At 44.5% G+C, this 8,378-nt stretch overlaps 1 long non-coding RNA gene across 1 annotated transcript; it reads left to right on the top strand.

Moving 5' to 3' along the window:
- The first annotated feature begins 400 nt into the window (after positions 1-400).
- LOC147975668 (uncharacterized) lies at positions 401-7,956 on the top strand. Its single transcript, XR_015602060.1, has 9 exons — positions 401-881; positions 1,011-1,332; positions 3,673-3,874; positions 5,450-5,542; positions 5,723-6,199; positions 6,285-6,488; positions 6,561-6,638; positions 7,138-7,243; positions 7,731-7,956. It is a non-coding gene; the product is annotated as an uncharacterized LOC147975668 (long non-coding RNA).
- The last annotated feature ends 422 nt before the right edge of the window (positions 7,957-8,378 follow it).

The following is an 8,378-nucleotide window of genomic DNA, read 5'->3' as shown; positions in this document are numbered from 1 at the left end:
GATTGACGCCCCAACGATTAACTATAGCGACAATATAGTCGGTCAAATCGTCGGACGTTTTCGGTCTCCGAAACCTGTTGACGGGCTTTCCCTCTCTTTCCTCCCTAGACCGTCTACACAATCCACTACTTACCGCCAGGCCCAATCTAACCTCTCTAGTCAGCCCACGGCCCTCCTCACGCGCGCGTCAGAAAACTCCCCCGAACCCAACCCAGACAATCGTCACCGTTGCGTCCGGATCATCTTCAAACATCCCCAAAATATCTTTGTTTTATTTATTTGGACTCTCTTCTAGACAATTTTCTCGTCCGTCCGATTTAAATCTAAGGGTTTTCCATTAGTCTGCTTTTAGATCCACTTGATATAAATATAAGTCCAACCCTAGATTTTAGGCAGGCTGTCCCATCCATCTCATCGCCGCCGCCACTCCACCAAGTCCTCTTCCTCGGGATCCCCTCCCTCGATCTCTCTTGATCCCCTCGCCCAGCCAACCACCGAAGCCTACAGCCTCCTCCCACCTTGGGATCATTGGCCGGCCAACCCGAGCCCCTCCTGCGCCCCTTCTTCTCCTTCCCTGTCGTCTACTCCCTCCTCTGCTCTAATCCCTCTCTCTCTCCTTCTCCTGCTTCCGTAGGAACCAAAGGAACTCTGCCCTGACACCATGGACATCGTGCCCTCGAGCAGCAGTGCCCGAGCGCTCCTCCACCTCGTGCCCCCGCCTCGTCAACTCCGCCACCGGCAGCAACAGCCACTCCATCTCGTTGGTTTCCAAACAGAAGGAGCCCCGTCCCCGCCATGGATTTGACCACCGCCGCCGGAGCTCAACCCCATGGCCTCCCCATGGCCTCGCACATCCACGTCGCCGACAGCAACAGCAGCAGGTCATGCCACTGGCCTCCTCCCTACCTCGCTCGGTGCTCAGGCACCACTGCGCCGCCCTTACCTTCCTTTCCTTCCTCTCCCTTCTCCTGCTCTTTCTCATATCTCTCAGTCTCTGTCTTCTCATACAGGGAGCCCGTCATGGCGTCCTAGGAGTGTTCAGGAAGCAGTAGCGCCTCAAGCTCGTCCGCTCGGATCCGTGCTTCCGTAGCCGCCTGGAGCTCCAACCTCCACCGGATCTCCCTGTCCCCTCGCCCTTAGATGGATCCGAGTCCAGGCGCTCGTCCCCGTCTTCCCGGCCTCCTCCACACCGCTTGCAGCATCGAGCAGCTTCCCAGAATGAGACGACCAGCGCTGCCCCCTGGTTGACTTGGTCCAGCGCTAGTGTGGACAAGTGCCACATCGATCGAGCGACCCTACTGCTACCTCTCCAGATCTGGGCCATGGCCCATGGTGAGGACGCACCCAGCTCCTCCCCTATTCCTGCTGGGCCAGCAAGTTTCGGCCCAACGCATGTTTTTTCCCCGGACGTTCTAGCTAATTTTTCCAGAGATGGCAGTTTTACACGATAGTCCCTCTAGATCATGCATTTCATAACTCACAAACGGTGCATCATATTAAAACAAATTATATATGTAAAATGACTAGAATTTCATCTAGTTTAATAATGTCCAACTTTCAACCATGTTTAAAATGTTTAAACTATTGTTTGCATTTATTTTTCTATATTGCCATGTTAAAATGCTTTATTTCATAACTAAATAACCATAGCTCCAAGCCTAACGAACTTTATATGTAAATGGGGTAGAAAACTGCCTAGTTTAACATGGTGGCATCATATTATATGTTTAACAACTCTAAAATATTGTTTAGGGCAGAACAGTACCAAATCTAAAAATATGCACATGAGGTTTTTCCGGACTTGTTGCTTGTTGATCCGGCCTCATTTAAACTTGCCTAGATAGGTAGTTTTATTATGCTTCACCTCTTGCCATGTTTAACAACATTTAATATTGTTGGGTACATAAACGAGAGAGAACTAAATAATCGAATGTGGTGTTTTGTCAATATGCAATTCGTTGCATATTGAGCTCCATTTAACTTATAGTGTTGTTTGTTGCACTTTGCCATGCCATGCCTCTTTAAACCGGACATGCATCATACTTGGTTGTGCATCATGCCATGATTATGTGATGGTTGTTTACCATGTTGTTTGCTTCTTTCCGGTGTTGCTTCTTCGGGTTAGTTCCGATAACGTCGTGTTTGTGAGGATTCGTTCGACTATGTCTGTTTGTCTTCTTCATGGACTCGTTCTTCTTCCTTGCGGGATTTCAGGCAAGATGACCATACCTTGGATATCACTTCTATCTTTGCTTGCTAGTTGTTCGCTCTATTGCCATGCCGCGATACCTACCACTTGCTATATCATGCCTCCCATATTGCCATGTCAAGCCTCTAACCCACCTTTCCTAGCAAACCGTTGTTTGGCTATGTTACCGCTTTGCTCAGCCCCTCTTATAGCGTAGCTAGCTGCAGGTGAAGATGAAGTTTGTTCCATGTTGGAACATGGATATTGTTGGGATATCATTATTATATCTTACTTACTTTAATGCATCTATATACTTGGTAAAGGGTGGAAGGCTCGGCCTTATGACTGGTGTTTTGTTCCACTCTTGCCGCCCTAGTTTCCATCATACCGGTGTTGTGTTCCTTGATTTTGCGTTCCTTATGCGGTTGGGTGTTATGGGAACCCCTTGACAGTTCGCTTTGAATAAAACTCCTCCAGCAAGGCCCAACATGGTTTTACATTTGCCTAACAACCTATCACCTTCCCTTGGGTTCTACAGACTCAAGGGTCATCTTTATTTTAACCCCCCGGGTCAGTGCTTCTCTTGGTGTTGGTCCAAACTAGAGCCCCTTGCAGCGCCACCTCGGGGAAACTTGAGGGCTGGTTTTAGTTGTACGGATTGCTCATCCGATGTTGCCCTAAGAACGAGATATGTGAAGCTCCTATCGGGATGTCAGCACATCGGGCGGCTTTGCTGGTCTTGTTTTACCATTGTCGAAATGTCTTGTAACCGGGATTCCGAGTCTGATCGGGTCTTCCTGGGAGAAGGAATATCCTTCGTTGACAGTGAGAGCTTGTGATGGGCTAAGTTGGGACACCCCTGCAGGGTTTTGAACTTTCGAAAGCCGTGCCCGCGGTTATGGGCAGATGGGAATTTGTTAATGTCCGGTTGTAGAGAACTTGACACATAACTTGACTAAAATGAATCAACCGCGTGTGTATCCATGATGGTCTCTTTTCAGCGGAGTCCGGGAAGAGAACAAGGTCTCGGGTTATGCTTGAACGTAAGTAGTTTCAGGATCACTTCTAGATTCTCGACCGTGCTTTGCTGCTCTTCTCGCTCTCTTTTGCGTAAGTTAGCCACCATATATGCTAGTGTTTGTTGTAGCTCCAATAGTATTGATCACGAGGGTGTGAGATTTCTGAGTCCCCGTGACTCACAGATACTTCCAAACAGTTGCAGGTGCCGATGATACCAGTGTAGGTGACGCAACCCAGCTCAGATGGGAGCTCGATGAAGTCCTTGATCGTTGTTTTGTTTCGTTTCCTTTTAGATCAGTAGTGGAGCCCAGTTGGGGCGATCGGGGATCTAGTATTTGGGGTGGTCTTTCTTTATTTTGGTTCCGTAGTTGGACCTTGATTGTATTCTTGGATGATGTATGATATATTTATATATTGTGTGAAGTGGCGATTGTAACCCAACTCTTTATCCCTTTCTTATTCAGTACATGGGATATGTGAAGATGACCCCTCTTGCGACATGCCTACCATGCGGTTATGCATCTAAGTCATGCCCCGACACGTGGGAGATATAGCCGCATCGTGGGTGTTACACTCCTAGATCTGCTTCCACGCTGCCGACAGCCATCACTACCACAACACCGTCAAATTCTCAACAGATGCATACACGGCGCCGCACCAGAAGCGGTACTCTTTCGTATCTTCTCAACTTATTTATCGCAGCAAGAAAATAGATCGCCACTGCTTTACTCTGATTTCTTGTCCATCACCTACTTGCTGGTTGAAAGCAACCATTGGTTGCGAAGTTAACTTTGTCCGGTTTGGACCTTCAGATCCGCAACGGCACGCTCAACACTATACTCCCAATGCTTATGGTTTTCCCCTTTTATATTCCACACTAGTTAAATCATAGTAGACTAAATTTCAAAATTGGGTTAGTCGATTTTTTAGAGATCGCCGGAGTTTGCCGGTGAGAACGAAGGGGCTCTGGTGGGGACGGTGGTTGTGGGGGCGGTGACGGGGCCTAGCCGAACGAAGAAAACTCGATGTGGGTGGGGGTGGGGTGGCGGGGGAACACAGGCAGTGGGGGTTGGTGGTCCGGTCGGCGGCCCGTGTGGTGTTCTGTATGGGAAGAATCAGAGACGAGGAAGAAGAAGGGTTAGGAGACGTAGGATCTTCATCCAACCACCTGAAATGGTCAACTGACCCAAATGACAAAAGTCACGCGACATGCATGCAGACATGCCTTTATATTCAGTACCATCATTGTACCTACTTAGCACTGCTCCTGAATCCATCAAGCTAAACAACGTGCCACTCATAATTCCAAACTTTTTGCTCAAGTATGAATCTGATATGATGCTGATATTACTAAAAAGGATAACATTTAATTGGTAAGCTAATGTCCCTACTTTACTTTCGAAAAAGCACGTGCACCACATATAGAGAGACAGCAGGGAGTTGCTTTCTTAGTGCGCTCTGGTTCATCATGTGTGGGCACTGCGCAAAGAACATTTTATTATCCAAAATCTCCTTGCTCTTCTTTAGCATGTTCCTCTTCCATTCTTCTTTAATAAGTACTCTCTCCGTTCCTAGATACAAGTCTTTGTATAGATTCCACCATGGACTACATATGGAACAAAATGAGTGAATCTACACTCTAAAATGTATCTGGATACATCTGTATGTGATCCATAGTGGAAATCTCTACCAAGACTTATATTTTGGAATGGAGGGAGTATGATATTAGTAGAGTATGTTCCTTGTCGTGAAGATGAGCAGGGACATTTGCAGTGTAGAGGTCTATACGGTCAGTTGTGATGGACACTTTGAACTCTTCGGGCCTCTTTGATTCGTAGAATTTTGTAAACATGGGAATAGGATTTGTAGTGGCCTGCCCACTTGAAAACTATAAGAATAGCAAGGAAATGCAGGGAGTTGTGTCGCCTTTGAGAGTTACACTGATATTAACAGTACCGCACCTTCACTTGTAGAGAGCTGGTATCCAAAGCCTTTGTAGCCGTACCGGCAATACTAGCACATATATTCCAGCAAGTTCCACTTTGCTGATTTTACTCTGACGCTTACGGTTTTCTCGTTATATCTACACTATGATCTATGTAGTCGCTTTGTGTTGCACTAGCAGCAGTGCACTCTTGAAGCTAAACCCTGCAATGACTTACATAATTGGCACCAAGGCATTGAGTGCAATTCTGGATGCAATGAAACTCATACGCTCCCCACCTGTTGATTCTTGTTCAGAATATGATCCTAATGACTATTCTAACCTCGAGGAGTCAAAGGCAGATGGCCTGTCCTGTTCACCCATCAAGGTGCCTGTTCTAATTTGGCAAGGTATTATTGATTGCGCGTATCTTGCATATGTTGTCTTGCATTTCTTCTACTTTGTTGCACCGCCATCTTCTTAGTTTACTCATCATATATGTCGAGATGTCATTCCCATCCATTATCAATACATATTCCATCTGTCATCATACCATGTTTTTCCACTCAAATGTTGTTCTTGTGCATCAGACATCAAAAAGGAAGAGGGTGATTGCCGAACCTAAAGGAGCACCAGCAAAGTCCTTGAAAAACGTGGTTGTGCCAGAGAAATCAGACAGCACCCCACTTATATTGGATGTACAACCAGTGACACAAAATGTAGGACCGACTCCAGCAGACTATACCCATACTTCACTGGCCACACCACTAGCCCCACCACACAGGACCTGCACTCTAGCAAATGGTATGCCGATTTTAGTTGCCATAGCACCAACCGTACCACAGAAAAATCCCACTCCAGTAAAAAGTATAGCAAGTCCACCGACCGAAGACCTATCCCAACTGCAGAGACAGCCAAATCCTGCAGATTGGAACCCCATTCCAGTTATTCCCAGTTTAAAAGACAATATTTTCAATGTTGTTAGGGACAACGTGCATATATTCCCATCATGGGAAGATTATAGTGAAGACAAAGACCATTTTCACATCTTCCTGTCCCACTTACGTGTAAGTATTATTATTCATGGTGATTATTTTCCTGTTTTCTGCTGATTGAACACATCAATGATTTACATTACATTGTTGTAAGTAGGCGAGGGTCAATCTGGATAGTCATGACGAGCAAAGCTTGCTTACGCTTTTCAAGGAAGTATTGTAGCAGTATCGGTGTTACCTGAGGAAATCACACTTTGATGGCAAGTCTATAAACGAATTTCTGGTGAAGTCTCCTATGCTAAATTTAGAAGACATTGAATGGAAAAACCTTGTTATGCACTGGTCTCATTCCGAGGATGAGGTACTGTCTATGATATCGCATGACAATTTGAACTTCTACTTTTCCGCATGTGCCTTACGGATCTTTTTGTAGGAAATCTGCTCGAAAAGGAATTCCGATGTGAAAAGAACGACACGATATCACAAATATGATGCCCGCTGATTTTCTCTTGTTAGTACCTGTTGTCCTGTATCACTGTACTTGCATACATACCTGGTTCATTATGTGACAACAGTATGCATGATAACTTGCTTATCAGTTGTTCGCTCCAAATTATCTGATCTGTATGAATGGTTACATTAGTGTAGAATATATCCAATGCCGATGAAATTTTTTAGCTCTGCATTGTTCTTGTAAGTACCTGCTGTCCTTTATCAGTGTACTTATATTGATAGGTAGTTGTTCATGTGCCATCACTCTGCAGCTTATTTTCCTTTTCCCTCCATTTTCTACACATAAGATCTATATTTACTCTTACCATAAGGTTAGATAACAATGATGGTACTAATGAAGTTTAGCTCTGCATTGCTCCTGGTTGTACCTTTTACCTGTATCGCTGCACTTACATTTATAGCTACTTGGTTATGTAGCATCACTCTTCATCTTATCTTAAATATTCTCCCATTTTTCTTATATTTTTACATCTATATTTACTCTTAACAAAATGTAGAATAAAGGCAATGCTTATGAAGAAGATTATGTCGTAAACTTCTTGAATTGCCCCCCCCCCCATCAGCATGGACAAGGGCTTTATAGACCCTGCCTTCACCAATAATGTAAGTTTGTCATTCTCAAGCCTTCAAACTTTGTTGTGTATATTTGGTTAGGCATGACTGCAACAGCTGTTTATTTTTGGTGTTTGCATCAAATTGCATGATTAAAGATTATTATGTACTTCATAAACAAAAGTTTGTCCTTCTCAATTTAAGTTTTCAGTTGTACAACCAAGTCCCGTCTTCATACCATGTAAATTAAACTATACAGAGCAAGTGATCTTATTTTGCCAATCTAAAATGGGATAAATTGACAGCACACTAACCATTGATACTTATGAGTTCTTGATCTGTAATCCAGCGGTATCGTGAAGCTGCCAACTCCTTCACAATGTCATTTCTTGCCATGTCTTGACCTGAACAATACCATATTGTGTTAATGCTACTTTAAACTGTGTCACTTTATTCGTCGATAAGAAATGTGATGAATTGTCAGCACTGATACTTATATGTGCAAAACCTGTCATCTGTCTGCTTCTTTATCTTTTAGAGTGAGGAGGATATAAGTGTCAAACAAGTGCAGTCTCATCATCTTGCTCAGCTACTTGCGCTGCAGCTCCCAAGCAGGGCTAACCTTTCTTGAACTCTATTGAAGTGCTGTCGGTTTTGTATATTATTTTGTTAGCATGTTTAATTGCACTGGTGGCAATCTTTGATGCCAAGTGTATGTAATATGTTGTCTGCTTGTGATTTATTATCATAATGGCGAACTTTGATGCCAAGTGGATGTAATATGCCATAATTTCTTTATTGTATACTCTAGGGTTTTTTCTTGTTCACGATGATGCAGTTATTTTACTGTATATATATCATGTCTTCGCAATAAACCGGCCAAACTGTAAAATTACGGTACATAATCGTGCCGTCATGCAAATCACTATGTATGATCCGCATCATGAGCCCCGTCATCTTGGTCCGTTAAGAGGCCTAAATGTAAACTAGCCCACTAGTAGATTCGGGCCTTTAATAGGCCGAGTAAACCGCCGGCCCTATTTTCCCAAGAAAACTCAATGGGCTTTTAGGGGGCTGAAAAATAGGTTGGGCTTGGAAAGTGCCGAACAGCTCATGGGCCGGCAGCAGGCCAAAATAGATCCCGGCCCATGATTGTGCCAATCAAATCATGGGCTTATAACAGGCC

The sequence above is a fragment of the Triticum urartu genome, chromosome 4A (genome assembly GCF_056163025.1).
Source record: "Triticum urartu cultivar PI428250 chromosome 4A, HENAU_Tu73, whole genome shotgun sequence".
Classification (NCBI taxonomy): Eukaryota; Viridiplantae; Streptophyta; class Magnoliopsida; order Poales; family Poaceae; genus Triticum; species Triticum urartu.
Note: the sequence above shows the minus strand (reverse complement) of the source record. Positions and strands in the feature narration are given on the sequence as shown.